Here is a 16,282-nt window from a genome sequence, read left to right on the forward strand (position 1 = left end):
AAGATTTCATTAAGAATTAATTAATGGGCCAGGCGCGGTGGCTCACGCCTATAATCCCAGCACTTTGGGAGGCCGAGGCGGGTGGATCACGAGGTCAAGAGATCGAGACCATCCTGGTCAAAATGGTGAAACCCCGTCTCTACCAAACATACAAAAAATTAGCCAAGCATGGTGGTGCACACCTGTAGTCCCAGCTACTTGGGAGGCTGAGGCAGGAGAATTGCTAGAACCCAGGAGGCGGAGGCAGGAGAATTGCTGGAACCCAGGAGGCAGAGGTTGCAGTGAGCCAAGATCGCGCCATTGCACTCCAGCCTGGGTAACAAGAGTGAAACTCTGTCTCAAAAAAAAAAAAAAAAAAAGAATTAATTAATGTGGAGAGGACAAGAATAGGATCAGCAAATAAGGTAAGGAGTCCCATGATGAGCAAGGAAAATAAATAAGGCAAGGAGAGAGGAATGGAAAAGGGATTAGGCAAAAAAAAAAAAAAAAAAAAAAAAAAGCTTCTAAGGAGGAATTGGCAACCACTGATGGGTACCAGGAATTAGGTCCAAGGAAGAGTGGACAGAAACCCACAATCCTAGGAGACTATGAGTGCCAAAAAAGGTTTCTTTCCTGAAATTTTTCTAAGGAAAATTGCAATCAGAAACTTTTAGTTTAATAGCACTTCCTCCTAACTGAGGAATATTATCTTAGTTTCCGATGTCAAGATTGAGTCTGAGAAACACTGAAATTTTATTAATAATAGCATCTTCATTGAAATTTGAGATTTTATAAGCCCAAAAATAGTGAAAATAAAATGCATTTTTTCTTCTTTTTTTTGAAAAAAAAAAGGAAGAAAGAGAAAGAAAAAAAGAATGAAGAGGAGGAAGAAAAAGGAAGAGAAAGAGGGAGAGAGAATGGGAGTATTGCTTTATTGCCCAGGCTAGAATGCAGTCTAAAAATGGGAATTGAAAACCTCTTTTATGCCAATATTTGTGCTTGACAATGGAGACAGGAAGGAATAAGGGAAGAAAATAACAAACAAGCAGCCAACTAATATTTCATTTAAATCTATGAAATGCTATGCAATTATTGAGGAGTGATTTACTTCCAAATATGTAGTCACTTTTGGAATAGGTGTGATATGGTATGGATAAGAATGTGTGTTTTGTGTATTTAGAGTGGAGAGTTCTACAAATGTTTATTAAAAGTTTACTTGTTCTGGGTCTGAGTTCAAGTCCTGGATGTCCTTGTTAATTTTCTATCTCATTGATCAGTCTAATATTGACAATGTGATGTTACAGTCTCCCACTATTATTGTGTGGGAGGCTAAGTCTCTTTATGTCATTAAGAACTTGTCTTATGTATCTGGGTGCTCCTGTATTGGGTGCGTGTATATTTAGGATCGTTAGCTCTTCTTGTTGCATTGATCCTTTTACCATTATGTAATGTCCTTCTTTGCCTCTTTTGATCTTTGTTGCTTTAAAGTCTATTTTATCAGAGGTGAGAATTGCAACTCCTGTTTTTTATTTATTTATTTATTTTTGCTCTCCGTTTGGTTGGTAAATCTTCCTCTGTCCCTTTGTTTTGAGTCTTTGTGTATCGTTGCATGTGAGATGGGTCTGGTTTTGGCTTTTTATCCAATTAATAATATATATGAGTGAGTTTAATACTGCCATTTGATGCTAGCTGGTTGTTTTGCCCATTAGTTAGTGTAAATTTTTCGTTGTGTTAATGTTCTTTTCTTTTTGATATATTTTTGGAAAGGCTGATATTGGTTGTTCCTTTATATGTATAGTGCTTCTTTCAGAAGCTCTTGTAAAGCAGGCCTGGTGGTGGTGAACTCGCTAAGTACTTGTTTGTTCGCAAAGGATTTAATTTTTCCTTCGATTATAAAGCTTAGTTTGGCTGGATATGAAATTCTGGGTTGAAAGTTCTTTTCTTTAAGGATGTTGAATATTGGCCCCCACTCTTTTCTGGCTTGTAGGGTTTCTGCTGAGAGATCTGCTGTAAGTCTGATAGGCTTCCCTTTGTGGGTAACCTGACCTTTCTCTCTGGCTGCTCTTTGCATTTTTTCTTTGTTAAAAAAAGTAATCAAACATTTCAAATTCCAACTAAATGAAAATATAAAGTTAACCTCTTAAATCACTCAGTGAGAATATTATTTCAGTGTTACAAACTGAGCATCAACTAACATTTAAAATAAAACATCTGTCATTTATTTATAATTAAATATTGTTTTTTTTGAGAAGAAACAATTCTAACTATATTCTGGATGTTAAATAAAGTAGCTCTGCCTTAAAAATGCATCAATAAATTAAAAGTTAATTATTGTATTATTTTTTAAAAATACACAATTCGAGCATTTTTAATCCTTGAAGCTTAAAGTGGCAGTACACCACTTTTAGAATTAAAGTTAATTAGGAATCTAAAATTGAATTGCTACATTAATAGAGGTAACATTATTTTTCAAAAGGGAATTCTTAGATGTTTTGCTGATACTGTTGTTTTTGAATAACATACCAGCCTAAATTATTTCTACTCTGAGATATGTTCAGGCCAACAAATGCCATCAATTTGTCTTGGATTTTTAACCATTTGATGTCCCAAAAAATACATTTAGAAATAAAGAGAAAGAAAAGAAGGAAGAATAAAGAAAAAAAAAGGTAAACTGCTAGAAGAAGAAACCCCAAGATATCAAAAACAGGAAAGGTAAAGGTGAAAAAGGCAATGAATTTACTTTACTGGAAATAGAGTGTTTACATTAATGTAGAAATGCTAAATAGTGAGACTCCCAGGTGTCTCAGAATGCTGGTTGCCAGCATTCAACAAACAATTGCACACAAAGACCCAAGAACACTTGTAAATCAAAGAGGATGGCATAGATCAAGAGAATATCCAAGATGATGTCAATTGTGTTAGCCAATAAATAAGGTAAATCAGCTTGCTTTGCAGCAGTAAAGAGGGGCCTACACATGTTGTTTATAATAAAATAATAAAATTGCCATGTTTGTTCATGTTGACTACACATGCACAATTCTGTCATGGAGTTTGAAAAACAAATATTTGAATAGAAACTTAGAAAGTAAATAATTAAATAAGTAAATATAAAGCAACTTTCTAACTCTGGAATAGAAAAAATATCCAAAATAATAAAATACAATCATAGCTCACTATATACCTTGCTCAGATGTATATGTATACAAAATTACAATAGGCTAAACATAATTCTTTGAACCAAATTAGATTATACTATATTGACTCCTAAGGAGTAGGGAGTGGGAGTTAAAAATGTGGCAGTATTGAAACTCTGAGAGGTAAATCTGGACTTTTCCTTTAACCAATAGATAGTATCTTAAATACTACAAATTTAATAGGTATACTCTCAATTTTAAAATTAAAAAGATCATTCTAAGAATTGCTGGTTTTTACTAGATGACTTACAGTCTCATTTGACTCTTTTAATCTGTATTTTTTCGATTTTTAAAAATAACCATTATAGATTTCTAGTTTCCAGTGCAGCATGTAAGGAGCTTAGAGGTCATCAGTCCATCCTAGCCACAGGGAAAAAACTGAACAAATGGAAAAAACAACCCTTCTGAGATCGGTGAGAGAAGTGAGGTCACAGGGCAAGCTGCTGTGCCCAAATTGGAGAAACAGTAAGGCAAATACAGGAATCTCAACTGATTGGAGTGGAAATCCTTGAGCAGAAACCTCTGTGGGAACCCAGTACTGGGAAAAAAAAACCTAAACTGTAACTGACAAATTGCTAGAAGCTCAGTGTGGACAAGTCTGAGAGTTAAAAACACCAGGAAGGGCCAGTCCTAGTGGGCGGGGCACAACCACACTTTTTTGTGAGCTTTACCTTCATGAGCTCTACCAGGTTCTTATAGTTGAAGATGGGAGAAAAATTTCCCTGTTTCTGGCAGGAAAAGGGCAGACGGAGTTGTGTTTAGTACAGAACCTTTTAATAAGGCCTGCCCTCAAAAGAAACTATTTTACCAGAGCATAGCCTATTGGAGTAATCTCAGAGTCTAACCCACTGTGAGGTGAGACAAGGATACCCAACTCTGGCCAGCTCTAACCATCCTGTCCCACCTAAGGAGGAGAAAAACTCAGAAGCACTTAGTGGAGTGTCACAGCCCAGGGGCTCAGAGTGAGACCTCACCCCAAGTCTAGATAACACTTTCCCTTTTACCACCACATCATCACTAAGGGCCTGTTTGCCAGAGTTCTTTTTATCCAGTACATCATGCTCAGCTTTCAACAAAAATTACAATTCATGTTAAAAGACAAAAAGTAATGAAAAGATTACTTTGACCAAAATAGCTGGACAGTTTTACAGCTCACAACATGTATCTAATAATCCAGCAATGAGAGGGTAGAGTGAAACAACACATCTGGTCAATCTGGTCTCTATTGCATCATAAAAAAGATAGCAACTGTTTAACCAGCAGTGTAATAGGGAATTAACCAAGACAGTGAATTACCAAGTCATTTTCTCTTGTTCATGATATTTATCTGACATTATTTACCCAATGTCAGATAAATATTCATCGGTAGTCAATATTACATAACAGTAGTGTATAATGAGGAAAAAAATAACAGAGCTATATCAATATCATTACCTTAAAATCTTTAATCAAAGATACTTAAAAGCACCAATTCTCTTGCCACATTTCCTCAAGGAATTCAGAATATTAGGAACATGTTTTGCAGGAAAAAACATTTAAGATTTGAAAAATGTTAATAAGTACAACTCCTTGCCACAATCCTATTTAAGTATTAGAAATTGAATTCCAAACATAGCAAAAGTGATACTTTGGACTATGATGTACCTAAAAGAATTAATATTTTCTCCCCATCCATTTTCAGACTCAAAATGGTATAAGTCATTCAGGCCTTGGCTCAGGTTAGAGGTGTGTTAGTATGAATCATTCACAGTTCCAAATACACAGATTATCTCCAACTTTTCATATTTCCATCTTTATGACATTGTGCCTTGTAAATCTGGAATTCATTATATAAAAGATTGTCAAGCTACCGCATGTCCTTTGGAAATGTGAGTGTCTTGTTTTTCTCCTTTCTGAAACAAATGATAACTGTGTACACCATCTACATAGGGCATTCTGTTCCTTGTAAATGTGGCTTTCATTCCAAATTCTTTTTTTTTTTAGCCAATCACTATAAAATCTTTCTATCACCAGGTCAATCTAAAGCCCCCAGCTACACATTTCTTTCTCACAGGAATAGAAGTCTTCCATTCACTGGAGCTTTTAGCAGAATTCTTGGAGCTTAATCAGTATTGAATGGCCTAGTTTCCTAGAGATTAAAGACATCATGATTTTAGATTTGACAATATATATGTTTATTACAAAAATAATACTTGAAAAATAACTGGGTTTTTTTAATCAACAATTACAACCCAAATAGCTAACATTTACTCAGCTTACTATGTAACATTAAGTGCTTTATACACTAATTCATTTTCTCACAGCCATGATATTGAGATGTTTCTAGTAATATTGCCATTCTGAAAATGAGGAAAATGCAACTTCAGTATCATCAAACTAGTAAGAGGCTGAATTAGAATTCAAACAGTCCTTCTAACTCTATAGTCTAGGTTATTTTTAATAAATTTTATTTTATTGTGGTAAGAACACTTAACATGAGAACTACTCTCTTAACCAAATTTTAAATATACACTCTAGTATTGTGAACTGTAAGGATAACGTTGTATAGTAGATGTCTAGAACTTATTGATCTTATAATTGAGACTTTATGCCCAAGCTTTTAACCATCATATTACTGGATATTTAGGAAGATAGAGGCAATTATTACAAAATTAAAATTTACATCATTCTTAAATTTGTCACCTGACAGTAATGACAGTGACATGTTGGTGGATTTTTCTTCTCATCTTTATTTGTGCTTGTGTATATCTCTGAAAATTGGAATCACACTAATAGTTTTAACGTTATTCTTGTTTTTTCATTTCAAAATATTCAGTATTTCCCATGTCATTAAATGGTCTTTGAAAACAGAATTTAAAAGCTGCAAAAGAAAAACATTTTTACTTAAATGATCCAAAAAATTATCACAATTCTTTATATCACTCAGACTGTGTAGATTTGGTCAAAATGACCAAATTTGTCTTCATTTCAGGGACTTTTAATTTCCTTCTAAGTCATCAAAATATATCAGTGGAGTTGCAGTTTTTCTTTGCATTCCCTATGCAGCCTTTCATCTGGAGCAGTTCCAAAGCAAGATGAAAGAATTTAGCGCAACTGAGGGATCTAACATCATCTACAGCCTAAGGGGTAGCCCTCACTTGTCAAATAAGCAGCTGGAGACTAGAGAACTTCACTAGGGATTACCTAAGTGGGCAATGGAATTTTTCTTCAAATGTAGTGAGGTTTTTACATTCATTCTTCCAGCTTTAAAAGTACAGAAAGTTCTCACTTTACATTGTTGATAGGTTCATCAAAACTGAGACTTTAAGTGAAAGGATGGAATAACATCCTTTTGTTCGACGTTGTTTAGTTATGACATTGCTGAGAAAAAAAATTGCAGTTTTCAAAAACCTATCTGAGAAATTGACCACAGTTTGACTAACTTTTGTCTGTTCATACTTCACATGGAAAGGTAGGACATTGGAGACCATGGTGGATATAGGACCAGAGAAGAGAACATTTGTTTCCTTTAACACCAAAGAAGTTTTGGTTCACATGCTTCTGTCCAGAAAAAAATTAAGATTCAAGTCTCTATATCTAAGAGTTCTTTTTGAACAGTTGCTGCTCATTGATTCCTTTGCTCAATATATCCTCCCTGGGGCTACTTAGATCTCTATGGGAGTAGTATAAAGAATACAATCAAAATCATGAATTTATTTTGATTTTCTATTGATTCTTTTCTTCCACTGTGCAGAAGAAAAATGATGTTTTATATGGATTTGAGAAAAAATAATCCATTAACAGATCACTGGAGGAAAGAAAGCTAAATTATGCTCTCTGTATGTAGAATACTGTGGCAGTTGGTTAAGAACATCCATGGGGCATTCTAAAAATGCACATGAAACAGGATGGAGGTGGGAAGTTTTAAGTTCTAAACAGTGAGATGGGGAAAAGCAATATGCTGGATGTTCAAAATCACACAACTGGACAGCCTAATTTGATATATAGGTTTAGTTAAAACCCACATCAGATCGTTGTGGACTGTGATGTATAAGCAAACTTCAGTAAAAGCAATGCATCCTCTCCATGTGTTGCATATTCATAGATATAATAAAACAAACTAGCAGGAAGAAGAAGACGGTTACTTTACATTCTTACAAAATACTGTGGATATAAGTTGAATTTATGTTCTTTTTCTCTGATTGTCCCCGAGATGGCTGTGTTTTCCTACAATTTTTCTTTTCTTTCCCTTATCAAATATTCAAATGGAAATGATCATCTTTTTACATCAGTCCACCTCCCTGGCTGTCACTTTGGACTCATTGAATAGATTCTATCATCTATTCATGACTCAATAAATAGATTCTATTTATTGATGACTAAAGCCAGTCAGTCACAGAACCCTTCTTCTGGCCACTGATTAGTCCACCTCTGTGAAGCACACAAACCACTATCTGCAGTTGGTCAGTTTGTGTTTGTTCTCAATATTGTCTTATTTGAGCTGGAGACAGAACTGTTTTCTTTCTAGTGATAAAGATTTTAAGAATTGAGCTGTTAGTAGCCTTATTTCCACGTACATTAAGATACCAATCAGAAATAATGAGGTCAACATACAGAAGGAAGCAGAGAGAGAGATGGAAAGAATTCTGACTTTTTAGAGAACTATTGAAAATCCAGTGAATGTATTTTAACTTGTTTGAAAGGGTTTTTTGTTAATTTTGTTATGAAATAAGATACTTTGATGTAATAAAACTGAATCTGAGTCTAAATGCAGAACATAGTTGTGTCTGACAATAAGGCATTGTCTCTTTTGAGTGGGGAGAATTTAAGAAAATGAAGTCTAATTTTCTGGTTTTCCTAATTTTGCTTTTTAAAAATTTATACTAGAATATAATTTTCACCATATATTAGATTGTGAGATTATTTCAAGAATTAGCTATTGGCATGTGCTGAAATACATACTTTTAATAATCTCTGATTTGGTATTTTGACTTATGGCATTTAAGGACTAAACAAACAGTGAGATGAGGAAAAGCAATCAGCTTTTCATCTTATTTATGGCGAAAACTATATATTCCTGCAGGAAAGTTTGTAAAATTTAGCTACGAAGTTAAGACTGCTCTAATGTCTATTAAAATTTTAAAAAGAAAACCCTATGCTAATTAATTCTCCCTTGTAGTCATTCACAGTCTAGCTAAGTTATTCAAATTGAGTTTCTGGATCAACAGACATCATTCACGGACCCAGGAAAGTAGTGTCTCTATGAGGGAAGTATGTTGATGTGACATAGGTAACGATCATGTGGCAGATCCAAGCCTCATAGAAACTGTAGCCAGCGCTGGCCACTATATAGCAGATGCATTGACCTTCGTTTGTTTGTTTCCTTTGAAATTTCAACAATCATCAGTGGGAGATAAAATCAGTGAAAACATAGTTGACAGGCCTGTGTTGCATACTGCTGCCTTAGGGATATAATTTATTCCCTGAAATCATTTTGGGTATAGATTCAGATTCTGTCCGCTAGTATAACACGATAGCAGTGTTACCATAGATTTTAAACATGATCTGGAAGAGAAATCAGAAAACAAAAACTTTTTGAATTCTCTATCTGGATGAAAACTTTTTGAGTTAAAAACAGTGAAATATCTTATAATTTATTTAAAGCAATCTAAGTTGCAAAAATGTCATAAATCTAAGTCTTTGCTCTCCGTGGTGAAATTCTACACTAAAAATTATGTCAAGATTCCCGTCATTTAAAATTATGTCAAGATTCCCGTCATTTTATATGCTAAGCAGACCATATGACCTTATAACACTGTACTGGACCCTGAGTTTTATACACTGAGAGTATATTTTCTTTTGGGAGAATTTAAAAGCAAAGATTAGAAATAATGAAGGAAATAGAAAACATAATCTAATGATAATTACATAATCTAATTATAATTTATTTGTTAATTAAAAAATATGCGCAGACCAAAAAAAAACCACAAGATATATTTAGGTAAAATATTATGTGAGAAACAATACTAGTATGGGAATTATAAGAATATATTTTTGTCTAACTTTTATCATAAATAGCTGTGTGATCTTGGGCAACACACTGAACTGTGACCTTCATTTTTTTTAAACAGATGTGATTTCCAATATGTAGTATTTGAGATCTCAGAGGAGCGAAGATGTTATAAATTTATGATGTTAGTGGCAGGTGAGAGAAGGGAAAATTTATAGCGAAGAGAACATAGGCTAACTATGAAGGGTTTCCATGGAGAGGTCAGTATTTTAGAAAGCATGTAGTAGGAAACAGGGATCTTGAAGATGATAAAAAAAGGATGACATGCAAAGATACCCTAAATAATTCAATAGACATTCAGCCAAAAATGAGTATTTGGAATAGATATGTCCAAAGATTTACACATTCATTTGCATAATTGTGAAATATGGCAGATTAGTCTAACAACAAGCTCTGGACTCCAATTTGTAGCAGCTGAATCAAGACTCTTTTCATTAACTTCCTTTTTGATTTGGGCAAACAGCTTTAATTTTCCTCTGATCTAATTTTTTCAACAGAAAAAATACCTTAGAGATTTGGCTATTGGCTTAAAAAATATATATGAGGGACCTTAGGTCTGGTACATAGGTTTTACTCAATAGAATATATTGGCTGATATTGTTATCATTTTGTATAGCTAATGCTCATGTTGTCCAAGCTAATTATTTTGTTTTTAAAATATGGAGATGAGAGCAAAGTGCAGTGACTCACACCTGAAATTCCAGTGACTAGGGAGGCTGAGACAGAAGGATCACTTGAGCCCAGGAGTTCAAGGCTGCAGTGAGCTATGATCTTGCCACTGTACTCCAGCCTGGGCAACAGAGGGAGACCCCAGCTCTTAAAAACGAAAAAAAGGGTGGTGGCAGGGAGAACCTATTTAATGCTTCCATTTTGTATAATTGGTAGGATTCTATTTATAAAATGTCATTTAGTGATTACCATATTCTTTTAAGACTTTGACAGGTTTAAGAACCATTTATTGTATACTGACTATGTAGCAGATACTATCTGAGAAGTGCAAATAAACATTAAATAAAACTTATAATGTAAGAGGAATTTAATAGTAATTAAGAACAGCAGCTCTGGAAGCAGACAATCTAGATTGAAATGTTGCCTGTAACTCTTCCTTAAGGTTTGACTTAGGAAGTCACCACCTTTTTCTTTTTGTTTCTATTGCTTTCTCTGTAAAGTTTAAATAATAACCGTATGTGGTATTATTTTCAAATTAAGATAAAACATAAAGAACTTATAAGAGTTTTTGCTATAGCAAAAGTTTAAAAAATGCTTAGTGTTATTATGGCTGGAACTCTGAAAAGAATAAATTAGGTAATATTAGTCATGAATAATTTGCCTTGCTAAGTACGTTTTTAGTTCCTTAGAAAGCAAACGAAGGTATGTGGTTATGCTGAGCAAATCAGCAAGTTATTATACCTACTTAACAATCATGGTCCTGGCTTTGACTCATAAAGCTCTTTTCTTTGTAGTTGACTCAGGGGAGCTGAACTTTTTCCCACATTTTGTAACAGCACAATTACATTTTATATAGTCTTGCCAAGGGTCACTTTGCATGTAGGGTCAATTTACTTGTTACACCATGACATGCTTGGTTCCTCAACATGCTGCTTTCCTTATGCTGATCTGGGGTAGGCTTTCTTATTTAACTGATTTCTTTAAAGGCTAGACTAAGGCAGGCTTTCCCAGCCTCCACAGACCTTCAGTTTTGATTACATGGCCACAAAATGAGAAAACTTCCTGGTCACCTCTCTCTCTGTGCCCATTGCTAACTAGTGATGCTTGAACACTGCCAAATTACCAGACAGCAGTAAGGCTAGCCTTAAAAACACAGTTGGAAAATCTACCAAAACTTGTTTTTTGTTGCTGCAAGATTAATGACTAGATAGGCACTCTGGCTATTACATGTGGTTAAGTTTAAATTAATTTAAATCAAACAATTTTTAAATGCAGCTTCCTAGTCATATCAAACCGATTGCAAGTATTTGCTTAGTGTGTGTTTTCAGACAACAAATTCTAGATTAATTGTATCATGTGGAAAGTTCTATTGGATGATTCCAGATCTAGAACATGGTAAAAACAATAAAGTACTAGCCAACCTGAAAGATCTTTCTGTTTAGACAGCTGACCATTCTCTCCTACCAACATATTACCATCTAGCAAGTTTCTTACGTAATACGGCATTCCACAAAGTGACAGATTATAAATAAGTGTTGAATTGCATGTGTCAGTATTTTAATGTATAGGCCCTTGTAAGCACATGGGTCAAAAACTATTTCAAAGGAAACAAGAAGTGGGCTGTCTCCAAAAGTTTCTGTTATAAGCTATTCATTGGAAAAATAACTAAGCCATCAGTAATTTACTTGGTATGTTAAAATCCAAATTTCACTCTATAGATAAAAGTGCAAGGACTGTTTGAGCTGGTATCTTGGATGGCCTGATAAAAATGCAAAAATACCAAGAAAATGAGAACGAGTACAGCACTCAACATTCAGTTACAGGTTAAAAACCTACATTTTTAGGTACCATAAAAAGAAAAATAATTACATTTTTTTAAAATGGTAAGAACAGAGAAACTAAAAATATTCTTGTATGGCAAATGAAACTCGTATTTATTCCCTTTATTAATTTGAAATGTATACAATGGCATTGATATTCTACGTATCCAATGTGTTTCATATTTTTTTAACTTAGCAAACAAGTGTGACAGAAAAAAAAGTTAACATACTTTAATATTAAAGATTTGTAACATGGCACAAATTTCTTAACTTAATATGCTAGTATAAAATGTCTATAACCTTATTATAATATTGTTAGGGTCACAGCAAAGCAAGCCAATAGACCTCCTCCCCGTTCTCCCCTGCTAAGCCAAGCTCATAACAAAACCAGCCTCAAGCCTTGTAAACAGAGCACCTAGGTCCTAGGATGTGGTTGCACCCAGCTCTCGAACCTAGGATGTTAACCCAATTAAGCAGAACATCAGCCCCTGAGAAACAAGAAGTGGTTTTTCTTACAATAGCACCTAGCTACCTGCAAACCCCCTATTTAACCTCCATAGTCTGTAAGCCAGGCTGCTGCCTTCACTGCCTATGGTGAGGCAGCCAGCCTGGAAGGTTGAAAGAAACTTGCTAAACCTGACACTGGGCCTGCCTCTCCATCCTTTCCGTCAACCTTACATTTTGGTACCAAAACCCAGGATGAGAGTAGGTGCTGGCCGCTCTTTCTCTCCCTGCTGCTGTGGCTAGACACTGCATCCCTGAACCCCTTTCCAGACCCAGGAAGGACACCCCAGACCTCTATTGCCAGTTGCAGTTATCGCCATCCAAATCGTCACCTCCCGGCTGGTAAGTTGCATAGAGGTTTGTCTCAGTCCGGGTTCCTTGACTGTCCATTTTTTGTCCAAAAGTCCCAGCACTAGGCTGACGACAACCCTTCTGGCCCCGGGGGCCTCAGTCCTGTTGTCTTGGGGACATCTAATTTGACAACAACAGTCCTGAATTCACTGTCTTTCTTAGGTAAAGGAAACAGGGCAGAGGTCACTCGCTCCTGTCTCCTTGGCCGCCTCCTCCTCTTCTGGCCTTTTACCATGGGGTCTGGCCAGTCCATTCCATCTAAAACCACCCCGTTAGGATGTCTCCTCCAGAATCTGGACACCCTTGGTCTCCTGTCTGACATCAGGCCCAAAAGATTATTTTCCACTGTAATATGGTCTGACCCCAATATAAATAGGATAATGGCTCTCAGTGGCCCAAAAATGGTACTTTCGATTTCAACATTCCCTGAGACCTTAACAATTTCTGCCACCACAGTGGTAAATGGTCTGAGGTTCCCTATGTTCAGACTTTCTTTACCCTCTGCCAGTCCTGCTCCACTTTCAAAATCTTCCTCACCTGCTCAAAACCCAATTCAACCCCACCCACCAGGACACCCTGAACCACTGCCTTAGGCCCCAGCTCGAGCTTTCACCTTGTTCCCTCTTCTCTTCAATGCCCCTCTTCTGACTCCATCTCCTCTCCGCCCAATACCCACTCCCAGACCCAGCATCCCCCTCAGCCAGCTCCCTTACTCCCCCTTCAAGAAGTGACAGGGGTGGAAGGCAGTGTCCACGTTCATGTCCTTCTCCCCCAATCCAGACACTTATATCAAAGAATTTAAGTATCTTACCCAGTCTTATGAACTCACTTGCCATGATCTCTGTATTATCCTCTCTTCTCCCCTCCTTCTGAAAGAGTAGGAAAGAGTGTGGCTTCCAGCCCAGGCACATGCCAACGATCTTCATCAGCAAAATCCTACTAAGACTATAGGAGCTGCCACCATCCCCCAGGAAGAGCCAGTCTAGGAAGACCAGCCCACCGAGCCTCCCATAACAATATAATTACCTGCCTTATTGCAGGCCTTACCCAAGCTGCCCATAAGGCCGTAAAGTTAAAAACAGAAGCAAAAACAAACTCAGAGAAATTTCCCAAAAGGCCAAGAAAAATCCTGCCCAGTATCTTTCCCACCTTACAGAGGCCCTCCAAAATACACCCATGTTAATCCTGCCCTCGAGATGGCACCATAGTTCTTAACACTCATTTAATAGCCCAGTCTGCTCCAGACAGCTGGCACAAACTTAAAAAGACTAAAGATAGCCCTCAAACCCCACAAGACCTCCTCAGCCTGACCTTCAAGGTCTTCAATAACAGGAATAAATAAAGTAAAAGAGACAAGGCCCAAGGGATCATGCTAAATACCAGCTTCTAGCAGCAACCATTCGCCAATAAACAGCCTAGCTATGGCACTCAGGGGCACAAAAGACCCGATAGCAGTGAACCTCTGGGGGCATGTTTCAAGTGTGACAAGGAAGGCCATTGGGCACGGGCATATCCCAATCCAAAGAGCCCTTGCCCCATCTGCCAGCACATGACCACTGGAAGCCTGAGGTCCTCTCAACAGGCAAACACAAAAGCCTGTACCTGCAACTCCTTCACCAAAACAAAAGGTGAAGAACTGCTTACACTCCCACAGCTCCTTGGCTTAGCTGCTGAAGACTGATGGGACCCAGGTCCCCGGCCCCATCCACCATCACTGTATCAGAGCCTAGGGTAACTCTGTTAGTAGCAGGAAAGCCAGTTTCTTTTTGATTCAATACCAAGGCCACCTACGTGGCTTTACCTAAATTTTCAGGAATAACTCATCCCTCACAGGTCTCATTTCCGGAGGTTGATGGACTTATCTCACACCCGGGTGCCACCAAACCCCTCAGTTGTTCCCTACCTAATACACTTTTCTCACTCTTTCCTTATCATGCCTCGCTGTCCTACTACCATTCTAGGCAGAAACTCCCATCACTAATGGTCCCCTTATTTACCAACTCCTCCAAGCTGCACACCTCGCAACTAAGGCAGGAGTCATACACTGCCGAGGACACCAAACAAGATCAGATAAAATCTCAAAAGGGAACAGAAGGGCCAATGAGGCAGCAAAAAAAAACAAAAAAGCCTCCCTTTCCTCTGCCCCACCCCTCTCCTCCTCATGACCCCACAATCCAACCCCAGTATTCCCCCACCAAAAAAATCTTCTTTGTTACAACAAGAAGCCTCCTTCCAAATAAACCGGATAGTCAAAAATAAAAAAAACTCATCCTCCCTCGAAAACAAACCAAGGAAACTCTAGTATCTCCTTAGCAATCCTTCCATATCGGTGCATGCCCCTCTACCTTCTCCTTCGCCCTCACCTCTCTCCCCCCCCATCTATTTACCACACTAAAGACATAACCTCAAACTGTTATGTATGCTTCATCACTTCCTCTCAAGGGGCCATCTGCTGTCCTCCTATCCCGACAGCCTCTCCCCAAAACATACCAAATATTAAATGTCTTCTCCTCTCCCCTATTCCCACACAATAAAAAGCAAAAAGAAGTCTCAAAACAAGTTTATCCCTAGGACTCTATCAGCCACCTCATAAACTCTCTAAAAGAGGCCACCTCCCCATACCTCTGCCTTTGTAGACTGAGCCCTCATCCTCACTAAAAACTACTTGCTGCCCTCAATAACAAAGCAACCAAACTTCCCTCCATGTATACTGCCAATTATGACCATGCAAAACTTCCTCACCCTGCCATCCAAACTCCCATAACCCTCCACACCCCAAAACCTGGCCAAGCCCCCTTATGTGTCACCTCTTCCAACATACACACACACGTAGGCACCATCCCCCCTTGACCTGTGGCTCAACTCAAACCATCTCCCATTCCTCTTTGCATACCTCACTCCAAGTAAATTATTCAGTTTCCCCTGAAGCTAACGGCCTCTTTATCCAGCCCCTCCGCATTACCTCCTCTCCTGCTTCTCAAACATGGAAACCCTTTCCCCAGGCAGGAGCTCTCAAAAGGGTCTCTTTCCTCCTCACTGTAGCTTACTAAAGCTGGAGGAACTCCCTCCAAACAAGGAATCTACACACTCCAACACCTATTCTCAATCCACTTGTCTGTTTACATTAACACTGCAGGCATCTTCTTCCTCTGCGAATCCACAACCTACTCTGTTTCCCTACCAACTAGACAGGTACTTGCAGCCTAGTCTACCTTACCCCCAACATGAACCTTGTCCCTCCAAACCAAAAACTCCCCATCCCTGCTATACTACATGCCCATCCCCAGCCCCCAAAAAACAGTGCAGTTCATTCCCTTATTAGTAGCCCTTAAAGTCACAACTAGTGTCAGGTTAGAAGCAGGAAGCCTAAAATCCTCATGATCATATTTCCAGTTGCTCTCCCAAAACTTCCGGTCATCACAGAATAAAAAAAAAAGCACTCTTTAACAGCACTCACCCTACAAAAACCGCAAAGGCTTAGACCGCCTCACTGCTGAAACAAACAAAGTCTGTGCCTCTTAGTAAATCTAGGTTAGCACAAAATACTATCAAAAGGCTCAAAGACCAAACCCAGAAATTTTTAAAAAACTTTCTGCCTGGTCCTCCTGGCCCAGTGGGTCTCTCAGCTCCTGGGCCCCTTGGCTGCTTCGCCTCCTCGGCCCTGCTACAGCTCTCCTCCTCCTGTTGGTCTTTGACCCTTCCCTCTCACACCTTTT

General features: G+C 37.8%; 2 long non-coding RNA genes across 2 annotated transcripts in view; one reads left to right on the plus strand and one right to left on the minus strand.

Moving 5' to 3' along the window:
- Window positions 1-16,282, plus strand: part of LOC135269682 (uncharacterized) — a 316,193-nt gene that overhangs the window by 279,805 nt on the left and 20,106 nt on the right. The gene's annotated exons all lie outside the window — the stretch shown is intronic.
- LOC105734447 (uncharacterized) overlaps window positions 1-16,282 on the minus strand; it is a 120,191-nt gene that overhangs the window by 16,072 nt on the left and 87,837 nt on the right. The window lies entirely within an intron of this gene.

The sequence above is a fragment of the Aotus nancymaae genome, unplaced genomic scaffold (assembly GCF_030222135.1).
Source record: "Aotus nancymaae isolate 86718 unplaced genomic scaffold, 86718_ANA_hifiasm-v0.15.2.pri h1tg000057l, whole genome shotgun sequence".
NCBI lineage: Eukaryota > Metazoa > Chordata > Mammalia > Primates > Aotidae > Aotus > Aotus nancymaae.